At 52.2% G+C, this 12,809-nt stretch overlaps 1 protein-coding gene across 1 annotated transcript in view; it reads right to left on the bottom strand.

Moving 5' to 3' along the window:
* KCNT1 (potassium sodium-activated channel subfamily T member 1) overlaps nt 1-12,809 on the bottom strand; it is a 739,470-nt gene that overhangs the window by 203,777 nt on the left and 522,884 nt on the right. The gene's annotated exons all lie outside the window — the stretch shown is intronic.

The following is a 12,809-nucleotide window of genomic DNA, read 5'->3' as shown; positions in this document are numbered from 1 at the left end:
AGTACCGAAACTGCCCTCATCGCCGCTACCGATGACATCAGGGCCCTGCTGGACAATGGCGAAACCGCTGCCCTCATCCTCCTGGACCTATCAGCCGCCTTCAACACTGTCTGTCACTGGACCCTATGCACACGCCTCCACAAGGCAGGGATCCAAGACAAGGTTCTGGAATGGATCACCTCCTTCCTCTCCAGCAGAACACAGAGCGTCGGTCTCCCCCTTTCCGGTCCGTAACCTCCGAGATCATCTGCGGCGCACCCCATGGATCATCCCTCAGCCCGACATTGTTCAGGGGAGTGTCTAATGTTGACCTGGCACTGCTCGCCCACGTCGGCCGACTGCATGACCTCAACATCATCTCTTACGCCAACGACACCCCAGCTGATCCTCTCCCTCACCAAGGACCCCCTCACTGCCAAAACCAACCTCCACGAAGGAATGAAGGCCGTCGCCCAGTGGATGTATAACAGCCGTCTGAAGCTGAACTCAGACAAGATGGAGGTCCTCATCCTCAGCTCCACCCCCTCTGCCTGGGGCAACTCCTGGTGGCCGACCGCACTGGAAGCAGCACCAACACCCACCGCCATGCATGCAAACTGGGGTTTATCCACGACTCAACACTCTCAATGACCAAGCAAGTCAACGGCGTCTCATCCTCCTGCTTCAACACCCTCCGCATGCTCCACAAGATCTACAGGTGGTTTCCCACTGGAAGAAGAAGAACAGTCACCCAGGCCCTCGTCAGCGGCAGGCTGGACTACGGAAACACTCTCTACGCAGGAGCCTCGGCCAAACTCCTGAAACTACTTCAATGCATACAGAAAGCCTCTGCACGCCTGATCCTCGACATCCCTCACCACAGCCACATCACACCCCACCTGAGAGACCTGCACTGGCTTCCCGTCAACAAGAGAATCACCTTCAAGCTCCTCACCAATGCTCACAAGGCACTCCACAACACCGGACTGGCATTACTGAACTGATGGCTCACCTTCTTCACCCCAAACCGCCAGCTCTGCTACGCTGACCTTGCCCTTGCCACTGTCCCCCGCATCTGAAGAGCGACCACCGGCGGCAGATCGTTCTCCCACCTCGCCGCCAAGACCAGGAACACCCTCCCCATCCTCCTACGGCAGACCCAGGACCTACTAACCTTCAGGAGGCTACTCAAGACCTGGCTATTTGAGCAGTAGCAGCACCTCACCCCGCCCAGTGCCGTGAGACCCTCACGGGTGAGTAGTGCACTTCACAAATGTTCTGATTGATTGATTGATTAAGTGAATTTCCTTTAGATGAAGGGAATATTCTACATACAAGTGGGACCATTCATGAATTGTTCTCTACCTAGGTCCACTCTGCCGCAAGGACCAAGGAATGGAAAATCTGCATCAGGACCACCATAACTAGGGTTGACCTCCAGAAATACAAAAGACTCGGCTGCTGAACCCAGAGCGTCCGCCTCCCCCTTTTAGGTCCATAACCTCCGAGATCATCTGTGGCGCACCCCATGGATCATCCCTCAGCCCGACATTGTTCAGGGGAGTGTCTGATGTTGACCTGGCACCCCTCGCCCATGTCACCCGACTGCACGACCTCAACATCATCTCTTATGCCGACGACACCTCAGCTGATCCTCTCCCTCACCAAGGACCCCCTCCTTGCCAAAACCAACCTCCACGAAGGAATGAAGGCCGTCGCCGAGTGGATGCAGAACAGCCGTCTGAAGCTGAACTCAGACAAGATGGAGGTCCACATCCTCAGCTCCACCCCCTCAGCATGGGACGACTCCTGGTGGCCGACCGCACTGGAAGCAGCACCAACACCCACCGACCATGCACGCAAACTGGGGTTCATCCTCGACTCAACACTCTCGATGTTCAAGTAAGTAAACGCTGTCTCATCCTCCTGCTTCAACACCCTCCGCATGCTCCACAAGATCTACAGGTGGTTTCCCACTGGAAGAAAAAGAACGGTCACCTAGGCCCTCGTCAGCAGCAGGCTGGACTACGGAAACACCCTCTACGCAGAAACCTCGGCCAAACTCCTGAAACGACTTCAAAGCATACAGAAAGCCTCTGCACGCCTGATCCGCGACATCCCTCACCACAGCCACATCACACCCCACCTGAGAGACCTGCACTGGCTTCCCGTCAACAAGAGAATCACCTTCAAGCTCCTCACCAATGCTCACAAGGCACTCCACAACACCGGACCGGCATAACTGAACTGATGACTTACCTTCTACACCCCGAACTGCCGGCTCTGCTACGCTGACCTCACCCTCGCCACCGTCCCCCGCATCTAAAGAGCTATCACCGGCGGCAGATCGTTCTCCCAAGTCGCCGCCAAGACCTGGAACACCCTCCCCATCCTCCTACGGCAGACCTAGGACCTACTAACCTTCAGGAGGCTACTCAAGACCTGGCTATTCGAGCAGTAGCAGCACCTCACCCCGCCCAGTGCCGTGAGACCCTCATGGGTGAGTAGTGCACTTTACAAATGTTTTGATTGATTGATTGATTGATTGAATTTCCTTTAGATGAAGGGACCATTCATGAATTGTTCTCTACCTAGATCTACTCTGCTGCAATGACCAAGGAATGGAAAATCTGCATCAGGACCACCATAACTAGGGTTGCCCTCCAGAAATACAAAAGACTGGGCTGCTGTGTCTGATGGGCCACCATCAATTGCAATGTTTGAGCCAATCTGGCAGAGGCTCCAACAGTGTGCAATCTGTGATATCCTCATTTTTCATTGTGGCTTTGGTATGCCAAACCCTAAATAACTCCACTCTTCTCCTTTGCATGAAAATTATACATTCAGTCAGTAACATTTCTTCCAGTGTGGCAATTACCTTTATCAGTACAGAAAGACTTACCAAGATATGCATCATGTGACCAATTCCAAAATCACAGTAATCAAAAATGTGAATTTAAAAAGGAGATTAATTTGTGAGCATCATGTCTGCTAGTGTGAACTTTAGATTGGTGTGTGAAGTGGAGACCCTTTTCAAAGCATCAGAGAATGTGATCAATGCAGAAGTAGGCTACAGTTTCTTGTACTGAGATGACACAGATACTACTAATATTTAAAATGCAGATTATTTTAAGGTCTGGTCAAAATTTAAATGATGCTAGGGTAATTCGCCTAATTTCAAGAATTTTATGTTAAGCTTACTAAGCAAAATTCCTGAAATTGCACCTTTACTCCACTTATGTATTACACATAATTTGCTGTAAACATTTTCTGCAAATAGTGCAATGCATAGTACAAATTTTGCATGAATGTACACGTACAACAGAGTACAAGTGGCTGTAATTTGTTTTGCCAATAATTGAAATGCAACATTTGAAACAATAATATAGAAACAAAATTACAAACTTGCTTTTTGCGCAATCAAGCGTATTTTGGATATAGGTATTTACACAAAAACAAATTACACAAACGTCTCAGACATTACTGTGGAAGTTGTTTTCTAAGAAGCGTACTCTAATGTATGAAGTAGAGGGCAATAATGCACAAAGAAGTGACCACTCCATTAAAAAGCTTCTTGACCACAGACACAGGATTAAAGAGGAAGGGAAATATGCAGGACCATTGTTCTGCAATATGACACCACCAGAAATGACTACGAGTGTCAAATGGTATCAAAAGATTCCTATAGAGAGGAAGAAAAGGACAACCCAAAAGCAGCATAGCCTTTTTCATGAGTCCTGAAAATGAAAAGGGGGGGCTCTTGGCCCCCCGCCCGCATGGCGGTGTGGCGACCGCTCCCCTCCACCAAGACCTCTCGGTGGTGGGGCGTGTCCTCAGGGGCGCGCCCTACCACCGATTGGCGGGCGCCCTCCCTGACCCGGATGGCGTTGAGCGACATCTGGGTCGGGGGGGGCGGGCTATAGGGGAGGATAAAGAAGCGGGGAGCGCCCAGGGGACTCCTTGTTGCCTGGACGCTCCCCCCACACCGGTGGTGCCCCGCGCTCGGGGCTTCTTGTTTTATTAACATTTTCGATTTATTTTTAAGGTGCAACGCGGAGAGCGGCGCGCGGTGTCCAGATCCCCCAGGCGATCGACTGCAGCAGCCAGCGGGGAGCAGACGCTTTCGACGAGCGGTTTGGCAAAGGAAACCGCCGCTAAAGGAAAGCGCCGCTTGTGCGCGCGGTGTCCGGATCCCCCAGGCGATCGACTGCAGCAGCCAGCGGGTAGCAGACGCTTTCGACGAGCGGTTTGGCAAAGGAAACCGCCGCTAAAGGAAAGCGCCGCTTTTGTGCTTCTTTCCGGGCTTCTGCAAATAAGGTATTTGCCGGGGTTGGCGCGGGCGGGGAAGAATAAGCGCAGCTTGCAGCTGCCGCTCGAGCAGGCACAACGAGAGAAGGTCGGGACCATTTACCCGGATCGGGATGCACGAGTAACCCTCGCCTTTCCCGCTCAGGAAACGGGCAGGTGAACTGGTCGTGCTAGGTAGCCATTGGAGAGCTGTTCTTTCTCTTCGGAGGGGGGGTGGAACAAGGCCGACTAGGGTAGGCTTGGGGGAGAAGACTTGGGGGGAGAATACCATTTTCTCTAGCAGTATGTTGTGATTGCAAGGGGTGCTGTGGTATAATTGTTGGACAGCCAGGTGTAGCATAAGGGTTGGGTTTAGGAAAACAGCCGGGTCGGCACAGGAGTGGTCAGCAAGAGTTTTTGATATATCTTCACCCATGTGATATTATCTCCAGTTTATTTCCAGCGACTGTTTGAGTTGGCCACCCCCAGAGATTAATCCTGTTTTTCTGTTACAGACAATCGCAATTGTATGTGTTCACAAATACAAGACGCAGCATCTTGCACACAGTGATCCCGGAGTAGGGGACGGCGGACGTGGCCACACTCGACGCAGGATTTGAGCGGTAAGGGGAGAGCGGGGGGCTTGCATTTCATCGCTTCTGGTGACCGCCGGGTGGGTCTACATTAGGTTTACTCACCCCTGACAAACCGGACAAGCCGGGGCATTGTGGTTACCGTTGCATGGTGCTTGTAGCCCACTGTGCATCCTCCAGCTGGTGAAGGTACAAAGTACACGGTCGCTTAAGTCGTGACACAGAGTGTAGGGCAGGGGGCGCAATCATGCCGGGGGCAAAGGGTGGTAAAGGAGGGCCCAGCATGGAGGTCATGATGCACGCCATGATGCGTGAGATGAGCGAAATTAATAAGAGGTTGGGGAAAGTTGATGAATTGGAGGCCCGCATGAATGAGAGGTTTGCTGATCCGCCAGGCCCATCAGGCAGGCCCATACGGCAGAGAGCGGCACCTTTGCCGAGGGGGGATTTTGTTACCCCACCAAAGAGATCTAGGGCCAAGAAGCCGAGGTACAGTGCCCCAGCCCTCGTGCCTCTAGTGCCGGTCCCGAATACACCCGTACCTGCGGTATCGGTTCCTCTGGCACCTCTGCCAGTTGTTCCTGTGCCCGCGACACCGGTGCCGGTCATGACGCCGTCACCCCCTCCTGCGGGGATTAACCCCGCGCCTGTGGTACCGCTACCGGTCCCGATGGTGCCGCCGACACCCGCTCCCTTGGCTATCGCGCCAGCGCCACCGGACATGCCCCTTGGGGTCCCAGATGTGCCAGTTGGCAACCTGGACCCGGTCCCTGTTGAGTTGGTATCTCAGATAGCCGCCTTATTACCTTGGTTGCAAAAGGGTGGTGTGTTTCCTGCCTCGTCAGATCATGCGGCAGAAGCGGCGAAGTTGGTAGAAAAGATTAAAGCTGCAACTGCGGCTGACAATATTGCGGTGCCCTCATCTTCTTCACTTACAGGTTCCAGTCCCGCCCAACCGAAGGGAGACGATGGCTTACCGGTTCAGGTGCCCGTCAATGGTAAGGAGGTGGCTTTGCCTCTCTTGGGGGGACGGCTCAGTGCCATCCAGGAGTGAAAATTTGGCACAACATGTGTCACAGGCAGTGAAGGAGTTGATTTGGGCGGGAAAGTATGTTTACATTTTCTCATTGTTGCTAGACAATAGGGAAATGGAGCAGGCCAAGTTACTGAAGGAATGGATGCATCCGAGTGAATGGAGGGCACAGTGCTCCAGGTTAAGGGTAGATGAGACTTTGAAGAATAGGATCAGGGCCTTTTCAGTCCTTACGGCTATCATGGCCGAACGCCCCCCTAATGTGCAGGCAGCAATGGCTTGCTACCAGAGCAGGATTGTGGGGTGGAGCGATCAATACACTGGGGATGCGTGGAAGGAGTATGATGTTAATTTCAGGAAAGCAAAGGAATTTGACTCATCACTGGCATGGGACAGAGTAGACTATGTCTTGGCATAAGCAGTTCTCAGGGGACACAGCCCCATCCCAGGCCGCAAATGCAGTCAGGGTGTTCTCCGCCAGACCCCAACAGCCCTTTCGGTCAGCCCAGGGGAGTGAGGTCCCGGGGAAGAATAGGGGGGGGTCGGAGAGAAAAGGGGTATGCTGGGACTTTAATAAGCGCTCCTGCACAAGGGCCCAGGGCACCTGTAGATTTAGACATGCATGTGCAGTCTGTGGTCACCCATCCCACCCCGAGACAACTTGCAGGTCCAAGCAAGGCAACCACAGTCAGAGGGGAAGGGGGAAGCCAGAGTAGTGCAGACGATTCGGGCCCTCCCACACCGATAGACGTTTTGGCAATGATCCCATGGTTGAATAGATACCCGGACCATGCAGCGGCCACTCTCCTTCAGGAAGGTTTCTCACAAGGTTTTAGGATCCCGGCGGTGGGGTACACAGGTAGCGCACCTTGCAGGAACCAACTGTCAGTAAAGCATAACCCTGAAGTGGTGGGTGCGAAGATTAGCAAGGAACTGTCACTGGGCAGGATAGCGGGCCCCTTCCAAGAGGTGCCCGTCCCCAATTTTGTGTGTTCACCGCTGGGTGTAGTACCTAAAAAAGAGAGAGGCGAGTTTAGACTGATTCACAACCTGTCGGCACCAAGAGGAGCATCCTTGAATGATGCGATTGATGAGGGGATTTGTAGTGTAAAATATGCCTCATTTGACCAGGCTGTTGATTTATTGCGAGCTCTGGGGCCAGGGGCACTGATGGCAAAATCCGACATAGAATCTGCTTTCCGCCTCCTCCCAGTCCATCCTTTAGATCACCACCTCCTAGGTTTCAATTTCGAAGGCAAGTTTTACATGGACAAATGCATGCCCATGGGCTGTTCCATTTCATGTGCTTACTTTGAGACGTTTAGCTCGTTTCTAGAGTGGGTCATGAGACAGGCGACGGGCCACCAGCAGGTCATGCATTACCTGGACGATTTCCTTTTCTTAGGTGCGGCGGGCTCTCAGGAGTGTGCCTGGGCATTGCAGGAATTTTGCGTGCTCATGCGGGCTTTTGGGGTCCCGCTAGCGCCAGGGAAGACGGTCGGCCCGTCCACCTGCTTGGAATGCCTTGGTATCGAAATTGACTCGGTGGAGGGATGCTTCAGGTTGCCCAGGGACAAAGTGTCTAGATTTAGAGCAGCGCTTTGTCAATGCCTACGCAAAGACAAAGTGTCCTTGCAACAGCTGCAGGAAGTAGTGGGGCAACTGAATTTTGCTCTGCGGGTTATCCCAATGGCACGCCCATTCTCACGCTCCATTGCACAAGCTATGAGAGGACTACGGGAGAAACATCACCGCACGAGGCTGTCATCTGAGGTTCGCCAGGATATGCATATATGGATGGCATTCCTGGCGGATTTTAATGGCAGGATAGTGTGGCCCGGTCCTCCCGCCACATCAGCAGAGTTGGGTTTATGGACTGACGCTGCTGGTAGTGTGGGCTTCGGCGCCATCCTGGGGTCCAAGTGGGTCGCCCAGCGGTGGCCGGAGGAATGGAAAGCGTGGGGTCTGACCGCCAATATTGGCTTCCTGGAACTCTTCCCAATATGGGTGGCCTTGAAGGTCTGGCCGGAACACCTAAGTAACCAATCAGTGGTGTTCTGGTCGGATAACATGACAGTTGTGGAATGTATAAATCAACAGGGGGCACGCTGTCCCTTCATACTGCGCCTGATAAAGGAGATTGTGTTACAGTGCTTAAAATGGAATGTGTTTTTCAGAGCCAAGCATGTCCCAGGAATCCTCAACAATGCAGCTGATTCCCTTTCTCGCTTTAAAATGCAGGTATTCAGGGAGCATCTTCCTGCAGCAGACCCCTCACCAGCCCACTTCCCGGCAGTACTTTGGCAGATTGGTGCCCCAGACTACAGGACCTTGTGGTTGCAAGCTTAGCCCCCAGGACCAAGACAGCTTACGAAGGGGCGTTTTTGTCTTACCGGGCTTTCTTGGGGCTGGATTGGGAGGCTAGGTGGGCGCAGGAGGACAGCTTTGCGGCCTACTTAGAATCAATGCACAGGGAAGGGCGCTCAGTGGCGGCGGCGAGCAGACATAGGGCAGCGGTATCCTTCTTCGCGCAGGCTAAGGGCATGCGGGATCCTACTAACAACTTTATGGTGCGCAAGGCTTTGAGGGGTTGGCGCCGTCTACAAGGTCACGCACCAGATGGAAGAAGGCCCATTGGGCTAGCTCGGCTGACAGCCTTATTGGGAGCGCTTCACAGTGTCTGTAGCTCCGAGTGGGAGGTACTTCTGTTTAAGGCTGCATTTTCCCTGGCCTTCTATGGGGCTCTGAGAATTGGTGAATTAGTCGCAGGGTCAAAAGGGGATAAGTTGGGCGGCCTGCAGCGGACTTTTGTAAAGATCAGAGAGGATACTATGTGGGTGACAATTCAGAGGTCAAAAACTGACCAGGAGTCTCGGGGTCACACCATAGTGCTCCACCGGGCACGGGCCAACCCTTGCTGCCCAGTTTCCCACGTGGAGTTCCTCCACAGGCAGCGAGGGGGCACGTCGGGGGGTGCACTGTTGTGTCACGCCGATGGCACACCATTGACCAGGTACCAGTTTAGGCGAGTCTTGGAGCTGACGGTCAGACAGGCAGGTTTTGACCCCAAGGAATTTGGCACTCACTCATTTAGGATTGGGGCAGCAACTGAAGCAGTAGCAAGGGGTCTCCCGGTTGAGAATGTAAAGAGAATAGGGAGATGGTCGTCGGAATGTTACAAACGATATGTGCGAGTTGACTTGTTGTGATAGGATGGTGCTCACGCCTGGTGTCTTTCTGGTTTTTTGCAGCTTCTCAAACCTGTGACGCAGGGGAGGAACTCGCCGGCGGGCGTCAACGATCAACACCATCGCAGCACAAGCAACAGGAGGGACACATGAAATTGGTGACTTGGATTGTGGGCCACTCTTATGTGAGGCGTGCTGAACATGTTTTTCTTTCAGGAGACCGGAAGAAGAGGGCCGCGCAGAAAGGGTTTCATATCTCCTTTTTCGGTAGAGGGGGTCTGTGCCTCAGCCAGTTTAGGAGCTTCTTCCAGGGACTCTTAGCGCAGCAGCCCGCCCCCGTCAGTGGTGATACTTCACCTGGGGGAGAATGATTTGGCCAGACTAGGGAGGCGCATCCTTATTGAGGAAATCATCTCCCCTGCTGGGTGGGTAACTAGGATTTGCCCGGGCTGCACTGTAGTATGGTCGCAACTTATCCCTCGGTGGCAGTGGCGAGGGGGGGACTCTGTAAGGGCGTTGAATCACTCGGTAAAGAGGATCAACACGCAGTTGGACAAACTATTCCGAGCCCCCCGGTTGCAGACGATTCCACACGGATGTATCTGGGGCAAGCAGTTCTATCTGGGGGATGGGGTACACTTGACTGAGGCAGGGAATGTCCTGTGGTCTAATAATCTCTGGGCGTGGTTAGAGGGATTTGCTAAGTAAGTCAGTCCGAGTTTAGGGATAGGCTGGGGCAGGCCAGATCGTCGGTTAACAATGCTGGCCTGTGGCGGTAAGGTCATGACCGGTGAGCAGCTATTTTAAGGTCTGAGGGGGCAGGCATCATCCTATGGAGGTTCCCGCCCAGGGGGAGGGGCCATTGGCCCTTCCTAGAACTTCAGGGGCAAGGTAACTGGTGCTTCAAAGGGGCGCAGGTTGGAGGAGTCACGCTTTCCTTAGGCTGGTAGCCACCCGTGCGCGCATACTTATGACGTCAACAGATGGCGCTGAGTAAGGGCCCTCCTTAAGTGGGTATATGGAGTTCACGGCGTGGACCGGGTAATTACCGGGCCCAGCGGCGCATGCGCACATCTTGTGGTGAGGCGCAGCTAGTAGGACCTGACACCGGTTAGCGACCTTGCCATATGGCCAGAAATGTTAGTATACTAAATTTCAGATGAGGATGTTAGATTCGGTTAGGAAACAATCTGTATTAGAGTTTTTGTTAAGGATAGTCTCTCACACTTGTTGACAATCATGTATCTAATGTCCTGCTGAATTTTGTATAAACTGCTTATCATACAATTAAAAATGTATTGTTTTATATCTTAATAAATACGGCCGGGGGGTCTTGCGACCCCCTACCTTCCAAAGATAACCATGTTTAATGTCCTTGTGTCCGGGGGGTTGGTGTGGTCATAGGGAGGGGGCGGCAGCCAATCACTGACCATGTGAAAAGGGGGGGCTCTTGGCCCCCCCGCCCGCATGGCGGTGTGGCGACCGCTCCCCTCCACCAAGGCCTCTCGGTGGTGGGGCGTGTCCTCAGGGGCGCCCTACCACCGATTGGCGGGCCCCCTCCCTGACCCGGATGGCATTGAGCGACATCCGGGTCGGGGGGGGCGGGCTGTAGGGGAGGATAAAGAAGCGGGGAGCGCCCAGGGGACTCCTTGTTGCCTGGACGCTCCCCCCACACCGGTGGTGCCCCGCGCTCGGGGCTTCTTGTTTCCCCACCCACCATCCCTGGAACAATGCGGTGTTGTATGCATTATTAGTCTAATTCAGTCGGTAATTTGATGTAATGTTTGTTAGGCCAATTTTCCTATGCTTAGTAAACTGTTTTGGTTTTGTATTTTGCTTGTTATGCTTTCTGCTAGGCCTTTTTTCCCCTTTTAGTTAATGGTACTGTATTATGTTATTGGTTGCATTGGTATTTAGGCCTTTTTTCCCCGTTTTTTAGCTTTACGGTGTTGTGCGTGATGTTTTACTTAGTCAGGGTAGCTGTCCTTTAGAATTTTTTCCCATAGGTCGTCGTATTTATTAGGTATGGGGCATGCGGTAAGGTCATGACCGGTGAGCAGCTATTTTAAGGTCTGAGGGGGGCGGGCATCATCCTATGGAGGTTCCTGCCCAGGGGGAGGGGCCATTGGCCCTTCCTAGAACTTCAGGGGCAAGGTAACTGGTGCTTCAAAGGGGCGCGGGTTGGAGGAGTCACGCTTTCCTTAGGCTGGTAGCCACCCCGCGCGCGCATACTTATGACGTCAACAGATGGCGCTGAGTAAGGGCCCTCCTCAAGTGGGTAAATGGAGTTCACGGCGTGGACCGGGTAATTACCGGGCCCGGCTGCGCATGCGCACATCTTGTGGTGAGGCGTAGCTAGTAGGACCTGACACCGGTTAGTGACCTTGCCAAATGGCCAGAAATGTTAGTATACTAAATTTCAGATGAGGATGTTAGATTCGGTTAGGAAATAATCTGTATTAGAGTTTTTGTTAAGGATAGTCTCTCACACTTGTTGACAATCATGTATCTAATGTCCTGCTGAATTTTGTATAAACTGCTTATCGTACAATTAAAAATGTATTGTTTTATATCTTAATAAATACGGCCGGGGGGTCTTGCGACCCCCCGCCTTCCAAAGATAACCATGTTTAATGTCCTTGTGTCCGGGGGGTTGGTGTGGTCATAGGGAGGGGGCGGCAGCCAAATTACTGACCATGTCCTTGCATGGGCACTGAAAATGTGTCACACTGGATCTGAAAGTCTGAGTGACTTCAAAAGTGGAATCTGATTCTGAATGCGAGTTTGTGAGGTGAGTGACTAGTGGAATGCAGTAGAGAATGGTTTCAAAGTTACTTTCATGCTAGAACTAGGAGTTGGACAACTCTGCACCCCAGTTCTTAATAGAGCGCAGAGGCAATGTGATTCTCTCATTTGCTAAGGGCCGCACCCCATGTAAGTGAGCAAATTCCCTCACACGATATCGCTGGTGCTACATGTGTGCCAGGGCTATCCCCCCTGGGGAATTATGTATACTACGACTTGAGGTATGCTCTGGCAGTAACCAAGACTACTACGTAACCAGAAATGTGACAATTTATGAAGGGCAATGAGATGCTGAATTGGGTGAGAACTTCTGGGAGTAACAAATCTCTATTTGCCTTCTAAAGACTAATTGCCTGACCGCCTTCGACGTAAAGCCTAGTCTAGAAAGATTCTATGAACACTTTATCTGGGTAGTCAAGTTCAATGGTAAAGAGGGAGGTATACAGGAGAAGCAGGAACACATCTTGCTGGACGCCGATTAATGTCATATCTCCAAAGCCCTTCACCAATCCATGTATTGCGTTATAAACCTTTTTGTGGCATGAAGGCAAAAGGTGAGAAAGGACCACTTACAAACACAGTCATGGGGTAGACTGAATGCAAAGAAGAGATGAACAGAATCCCATTCCCACTGCTCAGATGGTGATAGTGGAGAGTGGCAAATGGTGTGCTTGCGTGAGGATTATTGCGCACTTGCTGGATTGTGAGTGGTGGGGTATAAGAAAAAATGAGCATATGACATCACAGAGTGCTATCATCTCACTGTGATATTTGTCAAGCCTGTGGATGGACTACCTCTCAGAAAATATTGCTGCCATGTTAAATCCAGCCCATTCTACTGATTCATCACTTTGATCCCTGTTGATTTTTGCCAACAAAGGCCATAGTGTCACACTACGTTTGCACTTTGTCCACGGAGTGTGA

This window comes from Lissotriton helveticus, chromosome 5_1 (genome assembly GCF_964261635.1).
Source record: "Lissotriton helveticus chromosome 5_1, aLisHel1.1, whole genome shotgun sequence".
NCBI classification, from domain to species: Eukaryota; Metazoa; Chordata; class Amphibia; order Caudata; family Salamandridae; genus Lissotriton; species Lissotriton helveticus.
Note: the sequence above shows the minus strand (reverse complement) of the source record. Positions and strands in the feature narration are given on the sequence as shown.